Below are 21,057 nucleotides of genomic sequence, written 5' to 3'. Positions count from 1 at the left end.
CTTGAAACACTGATATTGACAACTGAGGAGAAGCTGCATGAAGCCTAAAGAAGAGACCCACAGAAAACCTCAGAATGAGATTCGCTATGAGAGAGGAACTCAGCCCCTACAGGTTGCCGAACGTCAGCACTGGGGAAGTTACAGAATCGGTATGCTTTGAAATAAAAGTTACAAAATGAGAAAATAAACAAATGAAACACTGTCACTTCTTGCAAAAAGTGGAGGGAGATGAATAGGATCGTCCCCCCTGGGGCCATTCAGCCCTGGCCTGGCCTAGCAGAGCCCTTGGTGGCCTGGGAAATGGCATGTGGAGGCCAGGAGTACCAGGAGGGAAACTGGGAGGTCCTACGGCACAGCTCATGGCTGGGGGAGAGCAGCAAATGCCAGCTCTTTCCCTCTGTCACTGGACATTGAATACTGTCATTTAAGCCTAAGAGCTGGATATTTTGTTGTTTTTAACTTGATTCCTGACCTGGCTTTCTTGCTCTGTACAGTATGATATTTTAGCATATAATATTCACAGGCTAATACAGTAACTACAGTTTTCAAGATACTTTAATTTTTAATTTATTTTTTGCATAGCAACAATAAGACTTTTCCCTGATTCTATCATTCACTCTAATAGCTGGCCTTCTCTAAAAAAAGGCCCCCCTTTTTTTCTGCCTCTCTCTGTCATTAATATTTTGAATATTGTTATGGACTCATGAATTTTTATTATTGAATGTGTCAGTTGCCATCATTTTCTGTTCTTATGCTCCAATGTCCCAAGCTGGGACATCCAGCACTCTTTACACCAGTCAAGTGTCCTTCTGACATTATCCTATTAGTCACTGAGAGCTCCAAGGGCTTCCTTGCTATTTGCCTTTGTGGAACGTGTGGTCTCTGTGACAACTGCTCAACCCTGTCCTTGTACTTGGAAGCGGCCACAGGAAATGCATCCATGAATGGGTGTGGCTGTATTCTAATAGCACTCCCTCCACCAGGAGAGGCCGCATGCTGGATCTGGCCCCCAGCCCTGTTGGGCCACTTCTGCTCTACAGGAGTCCTCGTCTGGTATCTTCTCTCCTTGGGCTTTGGATCTGTGCTTTGGTGCCAATGAGGAAGAGATACCACCATGAAATCACAGTGCAGCTTGACTCCCTTGTAAGTTAGGTTTAGGGCACACAAGGGGAAAATAGCAGGATGTCATGAAAAGAGCACAAAATGTTGAGAGGACTGGGGGTAAGGCCCTACACAGTCATCTCCTGGGTGTGTGATGTGGGCACGTCTCCCTGCCTTGCCGGGAGGGTAGGAGGATCGAATGGGAGCCTCTGGCTATGCATACGTAGGCAGCTGGGCGTGTGCTAGTGGTCATCATCACTGCCACGTTGGCATCAATACTGAGCAAAACGGGACACTGGACAGAGGAAAAGTCTCACTCAGATGCACAGCTGTCCCTCTGAGCAGAGTGGTTTGCTTGTTTATTTATTTTGTTCTCTCTCTCCTGCTCTTCCATGTCCAATAATCATGTCCAGAGAAAACACAGAAGTGCAAATGTCAAGGGCAGTCTTGAAAGATGAGAGGGAACAGACGACAGGCTGAAAATGCAGGAGTTTAAGTCTTGGCTTCCTGCCTGCTGGGTGGGTGAGACTGAGTCCTTATTCTTTCTCTGCCTTCAGTTTTCTCGTCCATACTCTGGATAATAAAAGCACCTATCTTATAAATTTGTGGTGAAGATTAACTTAAACAATCCGCATAAAACGCGTAGCAGGGCATAAATTCTCTGTAGCAAAGCCCCTCTTCTCCTAATAACAGAGGCAGTGTGGGCGCAGGGCGACAGAAAGAAGGGGCAGCCTCTTTACAGAGCAGGCTTCCTTCACTGGACGTGTGCTGGGTGCTCTGCTGTGCACTGTTTCATTCTTGTTTTTAAAGATGAGAAAGCTGAAGTTAAATGTCTAAGAGAAGAATAATGTCCTAAAACTACACAGCTAGGGTGAAGGAAAATGATTCAAATCCAGACTTACTGGCCCTAAATCCTGTGCTTTAAACGTTAAAGTGCAGAAGACACATGGACTGATCTTTGGAACCACAGGAGACTGTGTCCTTTTCCATAGTCAAACATTATGGAGAGAATGACATCTGGCCACATGGAGGCAAAAAGGGACTCACAGGGGCCGGCCTGGTGACGCACTGCTACAGTGCGCTGTTTGGGAGTGTGGTGGTGCTCCCGCCGAGGGTTTGGATCCCACATACAGACCGGTTCCCGCTCACTGGCTGAGCGAGGTGTGGGCGCAACACCGAGGGTTGCGATCCCATTGCCGGTCCTGGTCCAGTACGGGCGTGACACTGAGGGTTGTGATCCATTGCCCGTCATGAAAAAAGACAAAAAGGAAAAAAAAAAAAAAGGGACTCACAGCTAAGAAGGTATAGCAGGGTGGCCAGCAGAGCTTGAGAGATGTCACTAGATGTTCACCAGCAGAGCTGTATGATTCCTTTCCCCTTTAGGCCCATAACTTTGATGGGTACAAACACTTGGGGACAGATGTTGTTGCCTGGTTCTGTTCCATGTTTTATATTCACTTAAACATTATACTAGTGGCAAGTCTCTATTATTTCATTAGAAAGGCAAGCCTGGATTTAATAAAGGACAAGTGAAACTTGTAACATGTCATTGGGGTTACAAATATCCAAACCAATGAGATTCTGTAAACAGTCTAGCACTATGGTATTTTTCATTAATGTTACTGATAATTATTCGGAATACAAATGACAGTCAAATTTTTGGGTGTCTGCTACTCATCAATTTTGTCTTAGAGCTCTCAATTGCTCCGAAACAGCAGTAAAGGAACATACCCACTTGCCATTTCTCCTTCAGCCTCCTGCGGGGCCCTCCTAGGCCCACCCAAGCACTTACCTGCTGGTCAGGGCAGCACTGCACCTGCTGCTGAGTGACAGCTTCCCTGACCGTGCTTAGGGACTGAATCTCCAGAGAAGGAAGTAGCAGCTAATCACTGTGCAATGGCGCAGGCTCAGTGGCTTCTCTAAGAAAACAGTCACGGTTGTGAATAAGACAATGGCAATTACATAATTTTGGTCACTTTTAATCAGTCTTGTTTGTTTGAAATAAACCCTGAAATAGTTTAGCTATGACAGTTTCTGGCAGGCCGTGGGATATGTGGTTTTCCAATCACTATTTGGTTAATTAAAATCGTTTCTCCATCTCCTTTAAATAGCTTGGGTTACTAAGAGGAGGGATTAGGCCACTCCCACCTTCCATTTTGAATCACACGGTGCCAGCTTAAGTGAGGCCATGGAGACACTGTGGGCTAACCAATCCTCAGGGATGTCCAAAATCACAGGGAGAAAAATGCACAAAGGAGAAGTTGGTTTAGGAAATGACATTAATGATTTTAAATCCACACACTAATTAAATTTTAAAAGACAAAACACACATATGAAACTAATTAAAGTTAACCCATTTCAAAAGCCATCTTATAGATGGCAGGGACATCATAGGCTTCTTTTGGTTCTATGGAATAGTGAGATACTTTTGCTGATGGAACTTAGAACACTGCCTAGCACAGAGCATTTCAGATTTATCAGAAGTATGGCACATGATCAGAACTCCCTATTGTGAAATCTGTATTGACTTTGATTAACACAAATGGTTCTTCCCATTAGAGTAATTAAAAATACAAATTTTCACTGTAGTAAAAATCAGATACATTTATTTTATTTGTACAAATGAGATTTTTGCCCTCCTTTTAGCTGCTTATCATTTTTGAGCAAGTCAATACATTGTCATATGTACCAATGATGTACTTTCAAAAATTTTAGATGAGAATATATCAAAATTATGGCTAGTGAAGTCATTCCTTATTTCCTCCAGGCTCATGTACTGGGCACCCTCTGTGCAGGTACTATGCTGAAAGAAAAAAATATGAAAGAGAGCATTACAAAATCTCTGCCTCCAAGAAGGTCGCAAACCAATGAACTACAGAGACCCATTAATACTGCCATTTGTTGTTGTTTTTCTCTTTGTGGACAGTAGGGAAAATAGAATAACAACTGCCTATTGTTCTTTGGCAAGATAAAATATACTAATATCTTGGTGTACCTCTAAGGGTTAGGGTGATTGAAACCAGCTAGCTGCTATAACTACCACCCCAAATCTGCATGGCTGAATACAGTAAAGGTTTATTTATTTTCACACAAAGGCTCCTGCGGGTCAAATGGTTCTCTTCCATCTTGTAGTCATGCCATCTGAAAAACCTGGAATCCAAGGGTCCAGTGGCAGGGAGAAGGAAGGCTGGAGGGAGCAGGACAAGGCACTTTTCCTCTGGCCAGGACATAGTCATTCGGTCCCCACCTAGCTGCAAGGGAGGCTGGGAAATGTAGTTTTCCTGGTACCCCTGGAAAAGGCAAGATGTGGAGAACACAACATTGCACCTGCTATAGTCTCTTACAAAAGACCAAAGACCTGAAAAAATAGAGAAGACAATGTAGTACCTGAAAATATCTTATTTACAATGTTATTTGTTTGGAAATTATGCTTGTCTATTTTTGTTTTACTTTCTGATAAAAAGATTGGAGCCTAATCTTTCCCTTTCTTAAAATACGTAGTGTTGCTTCTGCATTCCTGACCAAATCCTGACTAACAAAGCAATATAATATAACAATTGAGAACATGGACTTTGATACACAAGACACAAAGTTTATGTAACAACTCTCCTACAAGCCTTGGTCTCTTTGTTATAAAATGGGATAATAATTCTACTTATCTCATAGGGTTGTTGTGAGAATTAAATGTGTTAAGGAATAAAAGCACATTGCAGACTATATAAAGTCAAGGGAAAAGAAATATTCCATCAAACGGAAAAACTGCAATTTCCAAGGTTTATTCTTTTACAAAGCTTTAATGAACTGGCCTTTTTTAAGACCCCTTTTAGGTAAAGTTGATACCTCTGAGAGCTTTATCTTTACATAAAGTTATTTGAAATTTCTATTTTAGATTCTTTTCTTTGTACTGTCATGACCTCTTAAGAAATAGACCCACGGGCCAAGGCAACATGAACTCCTGTGGACCATTCCTCAGTGCAATGTTGTGAACCTAAGAAGGTGATAGAATCCAATTACAGTAGGACCCAATGAGAACCCTTTCCTAGTCTATTTAGTGTAAAATGAGATTTCCTGAATTTAAAATCTTGTAACTTTAGTTTATACAGCTGAGACTTCTTATTAACTTCAGAGATTAGTTTGGGTCATGGATACATGCTACATGCCATCACAAAAGGATTAGTTAAGCTACTCTGGAAAGGATTCTGTTATGTTCTCCAAAATCACTGCTCTTCTCGGGTTTACCCAGAGAAACGTGGGTGGCCCTTACATGATTGCAAAACTAACCCTGGTGTTTTAACTTGCCCGATTGTCTTTCTTCTTTCTTCAGCTCAATGGGTGCCTTGAAATCAAACATCCCACAATCACAATGAAAACCAGGATCCAGACAGCCAGTGGAGAAGGCAGAATGGGGTTGGAGCTCCTCAAAGCTCCATATCCAGAGATTTCATCACATACAAGGATCCTCAGTAAGACTGATAGCTGATTTCTCCTCAGAAACCATGGAGACTGGAAGGCAGATTCAAAAACTGAAATTTAACCCATCCAACCAGTGAATTACTTTAGAGGCCTCCTTTTATTTGGTCATTATTTGCAGATCACATAGTCAATTCAACAGAAATTATCAAGAGGAGTTTGTGTAATTCAATGGCTCAGTTAATTAATTGATGAGCCATTACTACTGTTATGAAGTTTAGTGAGATTGCCAGAGAAGTGATTAATAAATAAAAATCATCAGTATTCCTCTACACTAACTAGAAATCTGGCAACCACAAAAGGTTTGACGAAACCACAATAGAGATACCGTTTATAATAGCAACAAAAAATACAGTATTCAAGAATAATCAAAACAACAAACACACAAAAAACTCTAAGGATGAAAAAAAGGGGGACCTCCACAAGAGCTCACTGACTGAAAGAGTTAATTTTCAGCATTTTGAATTTGCCTTCTAGTCTCCATGATTTCTGAGGAGAAATCAGCTATCAGTCTTATTGAGGTTCCTTGTATGCAATGGATTCTCTGGATGTGGGGATTTGAAGGAGTTCCAACCCATTCTGTCTCTTCTGGTGGCTGCCAGATACTGGTTTTTATTATAACATAATAATATATTATGGCTTATTTTTCAAGGCTCCTGCAGAGTTGGAATACAGTGGATGTTTTCATTAGCATGTGTCTAAAAAGATTGTTATTAAATTTTTTCCATTGAATATACTATCAACATAGGGTTTTGGTAAATAATTGCCAACACGCTAAAGACAGTTACCTTTCATTTTCAACGTTCTAACAGCATTGATTTTTTAAAATAATAAATTGGTATTGAACTTTATCTTATGCTGTTTTTATGCATCCATTTCTATGAAGATCATTCATGTGATGAATTAAATAATGTATTTTTTGATGCTCAGCCTTCCTTGCATTTCTGGTATGAATGCTGTTTGATCACGATCTGCTGTTTTTCAATGCTTTGGTAGAATTAGTAAATTCATATTTCATTTAGGATTTTTAATCTACATAAGTTAAATCAATCCATGTATTTTCTTTTTTTGTAATACCTTCATCCAGTTTTGAAATCAATCTTATTAAAAAAATCTTATGAAACCTGTCAGACAGCCTTCACTTTTTTATTATATGAAACAAGTTCCATTAGATAGGAATTATCTGTTTCCTGAAAATTTTCAAGAACATAGCTATCGATAGAAAAGTATCTTGTTAATATATTATTTTTGTTCATGGTCACTAGTCTTTACACACACACACACACACACATCCGTGTATACACACAGAGTCATCTCTCAGTATCCATGGAGCATTGGTTCCAGGACCTCCCACTGACCCCAAAATCCACAGATGCTCAAGTCTCTGATATAAAATCATGTAGTGTATGCACATAACCTAGGCACATCGTCTCATGTACTTTAAATCATTTCTATATTACCTACAATACTTACTACAACGTAAATACTATGTAGGTAGCTGTATTGTTTAGGAAATAATGACAAGAAAAAAAGTCTAAACAGCTTTGGTACAGATGAAATTGTGGGGTTTTCCCAAGATTTTTGATCCATGGTTTGTTGAGTCCACAGATGCAGAACCCACAGATATGAAGGGCTAACTTTATATTAGTGATGGGACACAATAACTAACTACATTGTATATTGACAAAATAAAAATAAAATAAAAATAATAAAAAAAAATAAATTGGTATTGAACATATACATACATGCACATGCATACTCATTTTGGCTTTTCTTCAGAAATCCATCTATTATCAAAAGGATTTCATTTTTTTTGCAGAGCTTTTTATAATATTGCTATATACTAATTTAAATAATTTGTCATTTTTCATTTTTCATAGTCTATCTCACTGATTTACATCTTCTCTTTAATTTGAAAGGTCATTCTTGTCAGAGGTCTAGCCAGCTTTTAGTATTTTCAATGCCTGGGCTAAGAGATTTGTTAATTATCTTGTGTGTTTTTGTGTGTGTGTGCTTTTTTTCCTCTCTCTCTCCTACCTTTCACTGGAAAGAAAGAATGTTATATTGCAGATTTGAAAAATATACATTCTATTTCTATGCCTCGGTGGTTACAGCTAATTTATTAAGATACACACACACACACACACACACACACGAGTACTTTAAAAAGTTCATGGAAAGATTCTTATTATCTTTTAATTCTTTTAAAACACTTATTTTCCATATCAAAGGAGCAAAGGTTTCTTATTTGTATGGATGCTAAAAAGGAATATGCAAATAAACAAATGATCACCGTGAAAAGTGGAAAATAATGACAAACATTCTAATATATAATGCTAATATTTCCTTCCCTCCATTTCTTGTCTTTGGAACTTTTATTAAATTAATGGTACCACTTCTATTTTCCATAACTTTTAATTTTTTTCCCAATCATCGTATCACTTTATTACCGTTGGATGCATTTTGGGAGAATTATTTGAAACCAATGTTCAAATTACTAATTTATTCTTCACCTGTATCAATTAATCTGTAAAAACCCTTTCATTGTGTTATTTCAACAATTTTATTTTCCATGACCAAAGTCGTTTTTGTGTGTGCTTGCACCTGCTCCCAATATCTTCATTCTGAGGGTATCTGTATATATATATATTTTACATTTTTACTCCATATTGTCCTTTTAGCTTTGATTCTTCGGGTGTTGATTGTTCTGTTTATTGGGCCTTTCTCATATTGCTTTGGCTGGGTACTTTTCCTGTGATATTATCTTTTATTCTTGTGGGATTGATGTCAGAGATAGGGTCCAGGGGGCCCTACAGCAGCCTCAACCCTCCCCATCCTTTTACCAGGTTCTTGACTCTGCCACAGGAAAGAGCAGAGCCATAGTAGAAAATAAAAACGGGTTTAATATAATGAATAGGAGATACCGTTTTCACTGAGAGAGTGTGGTCCAGCTCCAGAGACTGAGCAGGGCCCACCCCAAGTTCAATACAAAAGTAAGAAATCCACACTTAACGTTCAGTACAGAGTGCAGGTTGGCTCAAGAGAATGAGCAGCTCCTTGCAGAAAGTTTGATGCAGAAAGAAAGAAATAAACACTCCACAGGCAGAGTTCAGGCTGGCTCCAGGTGAGAGAGGAAAAGCCCCACCTTCTGCCCTGATTCAGCTTAAATAGCTTTGCCATCTAATGAATATTCAGTGAAGGGGGCGGTTCCCAGTTATGTAACATAGTTTTGCACATGCTCAGTTGGTCTCCTTTTGGAGCATGTTCTTTGGTCAAATTCTAACACATGTACCAGACACATTCACAGATATTCTGTGCTTTCTAGCACCTCTAGTGTTAGGTCATTTGTCTAACAGCATTGTATAGGCCTCCTCTACTAGGCATGCCCAGCCACTGGATTTGCATAATCCCACCCCTGAGTTCTCAATTTCCTCCTGTTGGTGCTGAAAATAGGTTTAACTAGCAACAGTAACGTTCCTCTAAGGGAGGGCCTAGAGGAGGGGCCTGAGACCTTGGGGAATGCCTTGAAACCCAGAGGCATGTCCTGTAACCAGAGTGCAGGGGAACTGAGCACCTCCTATCTCAGGACTACCAGCTGTGCTGTGAGTCATGTCTGCTGGGTGATGGAGTGAAAACATACCTTTAGTTTACTTGCCTCCAGGTAAGTTTGGGGATGTCTCAGGGAATGGAGTCCCTGGTATTACATTCTAGGCTCTGAACTGTCTCCTTTCTGCTCCCTCCCCACTGTAAAATTGCCAGGGATTTCCTCCCCGGGTACTGCTGTGATCCTGAAGCAGTCATCCTCTCTGTAACTGTGCATCTCTTAGGGTGGAGGTGGGTCCTGGGGCTGTGCCAAGGCTGGCTGGCTATGCTCACTACGTGCTAGGGACCCTCTACCCATGCTCTGGCCTGGTGCTGAGTTAATGTAACCTCCCAACTGTGGCTGAGAGGGGCTGACCAATGTTTTCTTCTTCCTCTTTTAAGGGGCTGAGAGAGATCCATCCAGGGAAGCATGAGATGACATAAAAACAAACAGATAAAGCCCAATCAGCCTGCCACTGCCCCTTGTCTGTGGGCAGTGACTCTCTTCCGCTGACGCTGCTCTACCCTGCCTCTTCCACCCTCTGTGGCCACCACAGGGACTCAGCAATTTCTCTCCCACCAGGGGCTTCTCACTACTTTGCATCAGGTTTTATGAAGTTCTGATATACTGTGTCTTCCATGGCTCTCAAGATAGAGTTTAGACACCTATGTAATTCACTGTCTTTTCTAGAACCTCCTACTGCTTTATTTAAAATTCTTAGGATAGAAGAATCCAGGATCCAAGATGCAAGTGGTGATGGCCAGAAGAATGAGTCTGGAATGGAGATTCCTGGAAAAAAAATAATATGTGTAGGGATCAGTGAGCTGACAGCCACGTTGTCAATTCAGGACCCACTGTTGCTGCCATGGTGCGATGGGACTTAGTGTCCAGAGGAGAGGACTTGTAGTTTTATACTCTTAGGTCACAGTGGCTCTGTTTAAGGTGAAAACTTATTGTCAATATGAAAAATGGAGAGAATAATCATTTACAGACAGCAGTGAGCTTTCACCTGGAGGAGTTATGATGCCCTGGGAACAGACAGCTGTGTTTGGAATATGTGTGTGCGCTGTATCATTTTCTGGCCAGTTCCCATGTTCCCTCGTGTCTCCCCAGTCTGAGAGATTAGGGTTTTCAGCTCTGGAGCACACACTGTCCATTAGCTAATAAGACTAGAGCAAGGTTTAGCAGGCCAGTTGGAACCAAATACAAAATGTCCCATTGTGATATGACTCCTGTCTCTTTCTTTGCCCCTCCTAGCCCTGAGTTCCTGATAATTTGGTGAAATTCATGGAATTTAATATATAGCTCGGAGTCTGGAATGAATGCCCACTTCGGATGCCTGCCAGGAGAAGTTGGCGCATTTTTCCATGGGAGATGCTTAGATTTATAACCTATGGGGTTAAAGAATAATGAAAATGAGAAAGAAATTTTATGCCAATGAGAAAGCGCCTCCAGACTTTTCTGATTACATCTCCAGTGAGTAGCCATGTCCAAAAAGACTGTGGGCCAGTTTGTAATTCTCCTCTTACGTTCGTGTAAACTTTGGCACTTTGGGAGGGATGGAAGTGTGTGACTATGAGTATCCAGATGTTAACTGCTCTGGATAGCCACCGACAAAGGCTTTTCTCATGTACATGAGGAAATCACCTAGTCAGTTAACAGATGTAACTCGGTAGGGGCTGTATTTAGACCCTAGGGGCTACTGGTTTAAGAATGCTGCTAACTTTATAACGTGCAAGACTACACTGCCTATTAAGAAAGAAAAAGTGAACTCACTGAGATTGCTTACTGAAATTTGTATGTGCTCGGCACGGCACCCAGTTCTTTGTACACTTTTCACATTTAACTACCCCAGAGTGTAGTGAGGACTTTCACATCATGAGGTTCCAACCTGATGTTCTGCTGGCCCAAGTGTTGAGATGGATCAGACACACGTTGCTAAAGACACACAGATATTATTTTTCTCTCTCTTTGCCTACAAAATCTCCACTCAACTTTTTTGTGGTACGTCTAAAATACAGCATTTACGTGAACAGCAACCTAACATATCCTCCTCCTAAAGAGGAGATCAAGGTAAATGACAGTGATCAGTCATGGGTCACCATCCTATTTGCCCTTGTGCTGACACTTTGTGTAGTAGACAGGCTCTGAATGGCTCTATCTTACACATGATTTTCTATTTAACGCAGATCCACAAATGTGGCAGAAAGACAGCCATAGAGCATGCCATAGGCCGTAGAGTGACCTGATAAATCAAATGGTCCACCAGGGCTGAAAGAAACCTACCATAAGTTCGAGAACACAGAACTATTGGTCATTCCTTCTAAGTGCAAAATAGAGTTTGGCTTCAGATCCAAGTTGGACCCAGATCTAAGTAGAAATTAAACCATGTGGTTTTGTTAATTAGGAATTTCAATACAACGAACATGACTACTGAGGTTGTGGGCAACAGAGGCACTAAAGAAAGGAGAGAAAGAGAGACAAAGGAGACAGCAGAGGAGGAATATAAGAAGGGGAAACGGGAGAAAGAAATGAACAAAGAAAGAAGAAAGACAGAAAAAAGAAAAATAAAACGAGAGAGAGGGAAAGAAAAAGACCGACAAACCAGAAGACGGGCAAGCCCAGGCAACAGCTGATAATCCTTCCGAGGTATATTAGCAACAAACATCTCAGGGGAGCAAAGATCAAAAGGTTACACGTCTTGGAAGTCTACATTAGTATATGTAATGAAGGTAATTATTAGAAGATTATGAAAACTAATTTGGTCAAAAATGTGAGAATAATCAAGGTTAATATTTAAAAATTGTTGGTTGGGAAAATTCCAAGCAGAGGGTTTGTTTCAAAAATTAACCATTTTGTTCCCACATATTTAGGAATTGACACAAATTGCATTTATGTGCATCCTGCTCAGTCCTTATGTACTTTTAGAGTGTATGCCAGGTATTAGCGTTGCTAAGTGTTAAAGGAACAAAAATGAAAAGTTATATGAGTGTATATACATGTGTGTGTGTATGTGTGTGTATAATTATATATATACACACACAAATACCTGCCCTTATAGAACTTACTATCTAATGAAATTTTTAAATATAATGTTAAGATTCCAGTGATGGATAAATGAGGAAATATAAGAAGTTCCTAGGCATATGGGAAAATATTCAGTAAATTAAAAAATGAGAAAAAAATTTTGGTCAGTCACCAAACAAATAAAGATTTAAAGCCGTCTTGTAATACTAGCATGCATGTGTGTGTGCATGTGCTTGCACAGACACGCACTCCAGTACTGAGGAGACTGTGCTGAATTTAGCCCACACACCAGCTCCAGAGGACTCTTTCCAACCCAACAGAGTGACAAGAAACCAGAACCCCCTTGATGGCTGTCCTTTTCCTGTGACGAGGTGATCTCATCATTTGAAAACTTCCCTAAGGAAAAATTTAACAGAAGCAAAAATCTATTCAAATGCATTCACTATCACTATGGTGTTACCTAAAATAATACAAAATTCCCCATCGACAATTAATTATTGTACACAAAAAATACAATATTTTTTAACTACCAAAAAAAATTTTGTATATATGAAGACTACATGAAGGTAAAAAAGGTTTTCCATGTGTTTTTACACTTTAAGAAAACAGCAAAATACAAAATCACATTTTCTTGTGATTTCAACTACCTAAAATAATTCTTTTTCTGGACAAAGACCAGGATAAAATCTGAAAAAAGGAAATTAGCTGATACATGTGTGTGTTGAGATAAAAGAACATTGAATTCTTCAGAACATTATTTGATAATGCTGCATCTTCTTTTTAATGTAAGAAACAGATTGAGTGATAGACAAAGGAAGTGAAACCACAGGCTGAGCAAGTGATTTAAAATACTGATCAATGATGGGGTGGAAAAATGGAATCAGTCATCAAGCTTTAACCTATAATACAGAATAGTTTTATGGTTAAAAAGCAGGAGTCCTCTGAAATTAGCTATGAGCCCACCTGGTGGGATTTGGAAGAATTCAGACAACATCCTATGTGTTCATCAGAGCAACCCAATACTCAGTCTGGAAGTAGAAAAATGCCCCACTGTATACATTTCCATTAAATACTTCATGCACCTGTAAAATTGCCCAGCCACTGCAAAACATATAGGGTTTTTAATATGCATACTATAGATAAGGGTTATTATGATATCAAACACATCTGAAGGTTAAATTTGAGATTTGGAAGGGGGTGATTTGCATACTACAGCCTAAAGACAATAGCAGTACGAAATTTCTACCTCACTCTGTCCTTCCTTCTGCCCCTATCCATCCATCCTTCTTTCCCCACCATGCCCCCCCATAAAATGTAAGCCATGTGACTTTTTCAACATCTGTTTCCTTTCTTTTCCTTCATAGAAAGCACGCATGAATAATCAGACCACACTGCTGCTGTTAATTGTAAAAATCATTAGTAAACTTCCAGGTGCTGTTTACTATATAAGCATTGTAATTTTGGATCCTAAAATCAGCAACTCCCCCACATCATTGTCTGCCCTTGGGCATGAGCACTGTGCAGCTTTGAGGCTGTCAAAGGCAGTTGCAGCCCCATTTACTGGGACTGAAAGAGATCGATCCGCACCTGCAGCGTTTGAGGCAATAATTCCTAATATTAACCAGACCTCATGAGGAGCAGGCCCTTTTGCCAGCCTCCCCGTGATTCAACACTTACAAGCCTTGTGAAATCACTGAAATAGGCTGTGATTGGCTGACACCCACCCAAGTCCATTCTTCCTCTTTCTGCCACCACTACTTCCCATTGTCCAAAAATTCTGGAAGGAAAACTATAAAGAAAATAAAGCCAATATAGACTCTGCTCAAGTCTACCTCCAAGTCCAAGGTGCCTGCATTTTTGAAATTGCAATCAAAGTGCCCAGGAAGGGCAAAGTCAAGAACCCTAGAAAGCTGGTACCAAAAGGGGAACAAAGAGTCCTGGGGGTTCTACTCGAGAGAGAAGATCACAGCACAAAGAGGAAGTAACTTGTCCAAAGCCACACACACACTGCCTAATGCTTTGGTTACACAAAACAGATTACAACTTCCATCTGTTTCCTTGAAGGCACCTGTGGTTTTCCTCAAGAAATTCAAGATAAAAGGAAACAAAGCTTGAGTTTACATTTTTCTCAGGTACGCAGCGGCATCCCCAGATACACCTGCTGTGCTTTCCTCGGGGCTCCCAGTCCCTCCTCTGCTGTCTAGGCAGGATCCCGTGCAGCTGTCTGTATTACTAGGGGAGCCCCATGGCAGTCTGGCTGTTCCTTGGCCTGTGCATGTGTGCACTTCACGTACTTGCAGCCGTAGCTGCTGTCTCACTGCACTGTGCCATCTGTCTGTACCTCCACATCAGTGGTACTCAAGGCACCTCTATGAAACTCAGCCTCCCTACTTTTTACTTTATACTTTTGGTCTGGTCCAATACCTGAATGAATGAATAAAATCTATTAAGAGGGCATTTCTAGTATGTCAAGCTGTAATGAATGTTAGAGCTAGGAAATCCTTAGAGACCATCTAACCCAGTTTCAAAATTAATTTCCTTATCCGAGGCACAAACACGTTCAATGACTATGTGGAACCGTTTTCAATTAGGCATCACCACCACCCCCTTCTAGAGTCTTTCTACAACCAAAAGACGAATCCTAGAGCTACACTTCCCAGAACCCCTTTCCCCATAGGATTCCAGGGAAGTGTCTGACAGTGAAAAGGAGGAGGTTGGTAACCTCCCCAGCAGTCACAGCACATGGTCAGGTGGACTCACAGGTAACAGTATGGGCAGAAAGTGGATGTGACTTTCTCAGCAGCTTCCAGGCAAGCCCTGCACATCTCTGCTTTAGAGCTGCAAGCTGAGAAGATTGAAAATGGCTTCATTATCCTTTGTCCCCCCAGCCCTTCCAAAAGATTTGTCATGTTTTAATCCTTGTGTTAAAATCTTTCTATGAGAGAAGAGTCATCTTTTCAATAAATGGTGCTTGAGTGTGGGGGGAGGGGGGAGGGCAATGAATCTTGACCCCTACCTCATATCATACCTAAAATTCAAATCCTAATGGATTGTAGATCTAAATGTGAAGAGTAAAACTATAAAGGTTTAATAGAAGACATTGAAGAACATCTTCATAATCTTGGGATAAGAAAATCTTAAACAAGACACAAAAACGATGCCAACCATACAAGACAAAATGACAAATAGGACTCCATGAAAGTTAAGATCCTCTGAATATCAAGACACCATTAAGAGAAGTATAAGGCAAGACACAAAATAGAAAAAGATATTTGCAAGACATATATCTGAGAAGAGACTACCCAGAATATATAAAGGACTTTTACAAATCAATAAGAAAAAAGCAGACATCTCAAAATAGGAAAAAGACTTCAGTAAGTACCTCAAAGAAGAATATCTCAGTAATCAAAAACATGTTAAAAATTGTTCAACGTCATTATCAGATAAATGCAAATTAAAACCCGTACACACACAAGAGAAAGTCAATAATTTAAAAGACAGATAAAGAAAATCAAGTGTTGTGTTTGAAACAACTGGAACTCAGATACTTGCAAGAGAATAAATTGGTACAATCATTCTTGCATGTAGTTGGCAAACTGACATTATCTACTATAACTAAATATGCATATATCCTATGTCTTAGAAATTCCATCCCTACACATATATCAATGGAGATATGCGCATATAGTCACAAAAGACATTCAAGAATATTCATAGCAGCAATATTTGAATAGCCCCAAATTAGTAACAATCCAATCTATTAATCAATAGTGGAATACATAAACTATGTTGTGTTCATACATGCTGCACTATAAAGCACTTATAATAAGAATAAAATACTTATAATTTTTGATGAATCACAATCAAAAGAATCCAGATACAAAAGAATACCTACTGGATAATTCCATATATATAAAGTTTAAAAATCAGAAAAAAAAAATAATCTATGGCTTTAGAAATTAGAAAGTGGTTACTCTTGAGAAGGTAGTCTCTAGAAGGGGATATGGGGGAACTTTTCTGTTAATAATAATCTTCATAATCTGGATTCTTGTTACATGCCATGTTCAATTTGTGAAATTTCATCAAACTTTCCTGTTAATATTTGTGCACTTTTCTCTATGAATTTTATACTTTAATTACAAGTTTATATTTTTTAAAAAAACCGTTCAGACTTGGTACACCTGGGATGGCTTCCATTTTCCTGACTGACAGAGTAAATTATGGAAAGTGCATAGATAAAAAGTTTCAGAACTGCGATTACAAATAAGGTAATGATGACAGTTATGACAGCAATGATAAATAATTTCAACTATAATGAAAACAGAATGCACTATTCGTTAGGTGATGAACAATGTGTTGGGACTTTACTTATTCTTTTAACCTTATGCTATGCTGGGAAGTAGGAATTATCACCCCCATTTCACAGACTGGGAACATGAAGTCAGCCAGATTGTTCAGAAATATTCCCTTCGTGTCAGAATTGAATCTGTCTGATTCCACATACCGCAGATTCTTCACTTGACAGCACGGTTAGCGTTGTGAGATAATGGCATTATTTTCCATGTGTATTTCAGAAACTCTTCTAAGTTTGTAAATCGCTCAGCTAGTATCAATAGAGTCATGCAAGTGCTGGCAACTCCGTCTCTGTCTGAGGGGCTAAGATCAATGCTTACAGGATTTCTGTCCCCAAGTGTAGGGTCCATCACCTATTTACTGTGGTCCTTTGTAAGAACCCTCCCTCAAAGTATATGACCCAAGAAATACAAGATGTGCTGATCCTAAGTGACTCCTCAAATCTCCTCTTTTAGGAAGGACTTAAAAGCATCCCTGCTGCTAGACAGGGACAAGAACCACCCGTGGGGCTGACACCTGTGAGTGTCTCATCACACAGAACTGTCTTCTCTTCTGATCTCCCTGCTAAATTGGAAATTGTGAATCTTTGGAAACAGATGAAACATTGTTTTTTCACTTAAAAAAAAAAACTGTTAATGCTTCCCCTATAGGTCTGTAGGAGAGGGTTTGATAAAATGAGTGCTCTAAACACCCTCCTCGAGGATCATGTGGAATACAAGACACGAGAGCTTCCTTTCAGAGCCTCCCGCCTCTTCTGTGTGACAGAAGGGACACTGAGTCCTCGGTGGACTGGCAAGAGCAGCAGACGGAAGGAAGGAGCACTTTGAGGGAAGCAATTAGGCTTTTCTTGTCCCTGCTGAACTTCCTGTCCCGCTCCCCTCCATAACAGCACTGAATACCCAGCAGGATCCTCACTTCTTGCTCACCCTCCTTCACCCCACTCCAGCACACGACCTGGAACTCCCGCTGAAGAGGAACCTGCCAGTCAGCCATCCCCAGCCCCTCTGCCCACACACCTGCAGAGAGCCCCTCACAGGCTCATCTCGTCCCCCCTGCCTCAGAGGTGGAAGGTGGCTCGTGCTCCTCGAGGACAGCTCCTCCTCTGTGCCCTCAGCCCTTCCCATCTTCCGTCAGTGGCTCTTTCTAGCAGTTTATTTAAAAAAGTGTACCTCTCCACTCCCAGAACAGATGTCACTCCCTCATGGGTCACTCTTGACCCCAGATTACCCTCTAGACTGACTTCTTCTAAATCTGCTTCCCATCCAGAGCCTTCCCCATTCCCTGTCCACACTGATCACACGGCAGCTTACCACGATCATTTTTGCTAGTTTTGGGCACCATGCTCGTCACAATATAGACAAGCTTACACTTCCACTCTGCTGTACCTGCTTCCCCTAAGCCCACCTGCTTTCAAAATCCATGCAAATGATTCATTCCTTTTCAAGGCTGCTGCAATGTTGTGGTGGATGATTCTTTCTGGAGTCTCTCTGTCCCTTGGCTTGGGTGGCACCTCAGTCTCCAAACACTCTTCTGACCTGCTGGCTCAGGCTCCTTCCTGCACCTGGACGTTTATGATCCCTGAAAACCTCCCCTTAATCCCCTGCTCATGACACTCAGATACACACTGGGCCCAGACTTCTCCCCAGAGCTTCAAACTTCTATATCCAGCCCATGGCTGGATATTTTTATCTGAATATCCAGATTCCATAGGTCAGTGAAGACTACCAATTGAGACAAGACTAGCAATACTAGGGTAAGTTTTCTTCCTCCATGTGGAGCACAGAGTAACTGGTTAAGAAATGTTTGTCGAATAAATGATGAATGAATGAATGAATGAATGAATGAATAAGTAGCCAAGAGAGCTCAGAAATACTGAAATGATCTCCTTTCCTGATCCATATCATCCATCACTGTCACTTTATCCACCCACATGTAGGGGCGAGTGCCATGCATCTAATAGCCAGTTTCAAAGAGGATTAAATTAACTGGAAGCTTAAGACTGCATTTACCATATGTGTACTTTTAAATTTTCTTTAGTTGGATAGGTTTTTTTTTTTTTCCTCTTTTAATGTAGCCTCTGGATTAAAAACAAACAAACAAAAAAAAACAACTGTATTTCAGAGAATCTTCCTAAAGAGACCAGGACTGCTCATAAATGACCATTCCCGCCAAGCCCCGGGGCCTGGCAGGTCCTCAGAGTGCTCTGCTGTCTCAGGCTGTCCCTCATGTGATGTCTCCACTGAACAGTTGCTATACACCATTAGGTGGCTGCTCTGAATGAACATGAAGGATTCGCTGTATAACGCATATTTTTAGAGAGATTATTTAAGGCACGATTTCTGTTTATGGTCCCATGATAAATTGTAATCACCTTTGTTTACCTCATATTCCTTTCTTAATTAACTGACAACCTATTAGCATACATTTTTTTATCCCAGGAGTATTAATTATGCATAATTTATATCATAAGCATTTATTTCATATCAGTGGTATGAATAAAACATTTACCTGCTTATAGCTACTTGAGGTTAACATTTTTATACAAAAAACTCACCTGAGACTTCCAATCAAATTATTGGATTTTTAATTTTCTGTTACATAATGATACTGTACTAGTCATTGTAGCATTTTATCCCACTCTAGGCTAAACAATCATTTCTCAGAGTGCCACGCTGGCAGCGTTAATTAACCAATGATACTTGCTTCACTGCACAATGAAATGCAAATAATAAAAATGGAAAATTTGCTAATATGAGAGCTGGAGTCCTTACTGGGATTGTAATACCAATACCAGTCTAGTGAAATTGTGAAGATCTCTGGGCCTTTCGTTTCGTATTGTGTCAGTCTGGAAGGGATCCTAGAGAGCAAAGGGCACATCCTTTTGTCATTTTATTATTTTTATTTATTTTTATTTTTTTTAAAAGATGATGAGTAAGGGGATTTTAACCCTTGACTTGGTGTTGTCAGCGCCACGCTCTCCCAAGTGAGCCATGGACGGACCCCCTTTTGTCATTTTAAAGGTGTGGACTCTAAGGACCAGAGAAGACAAATGTCTGTCACGACCCACCCCATCAGCAAGAAAGTGCCAGAGATTGGGACACGGTGTGAACACACTGACACTATCCCAGGACACGTCCCCTGGCAGGGTATGTTCTTTCTCAAAGCGTGGTAAGCTCTGAATGTCTGAGTCAGGTGTGATCTTGTGCCCACATGCTTTAGAATGAGAGGTACATAAAGGAGACTTTGGCACAGAAATGTCACAAGCTTTCTTCTATGGGGTGGCTCAGGTGATGTCAAGGAGGAATTGTTAAATCCTCTCAAAAGATTAACAGAGCGACTGCAATGACGTCAGTAGCCCTGGTTCCTGCCTCCAGACTGAAAATCCAGGCTACACTTTTTCCCAAGTGTCAGATCCCATCCCCATCACACTCTTCACTGGTTTTCCTCTTAGGACTGGTGTGCAAAGTCAAGACGGTGCAAGCTGGTCTCTTTCATCTCTGGATGTTTTACTTGCCAACCAGAGTAATCTGGAAACTAGTGGAAAAGTTAATTAGAATACAAATGGGCCTTTTCACCTGGGAAATCTTCTGTTGAAATGAATGAAATTCAGAAAGTTTTGGTGGTTTTCGTGAAAGGGACAAGAAGAAACATACACGCAAGACTGGCCGAGCTTGCTCAAGACCTGGCATGTAGACGATGGGGAGGAAGGGAGGCCGATCAGAGGCTGTAGGTACCTCCTGCGTGACTGCACCTTTCCCATGTCACCTCATTCTGTTCTTCACTAGCCCTGGGAATACTATAATTATCCTCATCTTGTAGATGAGAAAACCGATGTTCAAAAAGGTTGTCACTTTTCCAGAGTCACTGTTGTAGCAAGAGATAGTGCTGGGGCTCAATTGAACCAAGGTCTGTATATTATCAAAATTCAGGCTGTTTCCATGACACCACTAATAACAAGGCAGACGAGAACAGATCTAGGTAGAAATGCTAAGTGATCCTTTCCCTATTCATGTCCAGATTGGGAGGAACAAATGCTATTTCTTTAATTCTGCCATCTTGCCTGGAAAGAACAAAGCATAGTTCCCTTGAAGAAATCTTTCTGAATCACTGACAAGTCAATGTGGAGAGAAAACAGTTGGTTCATTGTTGGGGAATAGTGAGAGAAATCTGTTTCCTGGGTCACCTCTCCTAATGTGAAAATGGTAACAAAGACAGAAAGAAAAATGTACAAAACAAAATATGGGACACCCCAGAGTTCGTTGGCTGACAAACTGCCCAGCCCATCGGGTTCTCCAGGGTGGACAAGTCAGACAGCCCTCCCCATCCACAGGTCATCCATCTCCATGCAGGATGGCACAGAGACTTGAGGGCTGCTTAGTGCACAGTGCTGTCGGTAGGTAACGCTCCTGCACCTCGCCGTGAAGGGCTGGGGTTCTTCGCAGCCCTCGATGAGCCCTATCTCCTTTTACTCTCTGTTGTCTTCCTAAGAAATCTCATCTGTGCCCATGAATTCAAACACCACT

Source organism: Galeopterus variegatus, unplaced genomic scaffold (assembly GCF_000696425.1).
Source record: "Galeopterus variegatus unplaced genomic scaffold, G_variegatus-3.0.2 Scaffold2682, whole genome shotgun sequence".
In the NCBI taxonomy this organism is placed as follows: domain Eukaryota; kingdom Metazoa; phylum Chordata; class Mammalia; order Dermoptera; family Cynocephalidae; genus Galeopterus; species Galeopterus variegatus.
The sequence above is the reverse complement of the archived record's forward strand: the minus strand, read 5'-3'. Positions refer to the sequence as shown.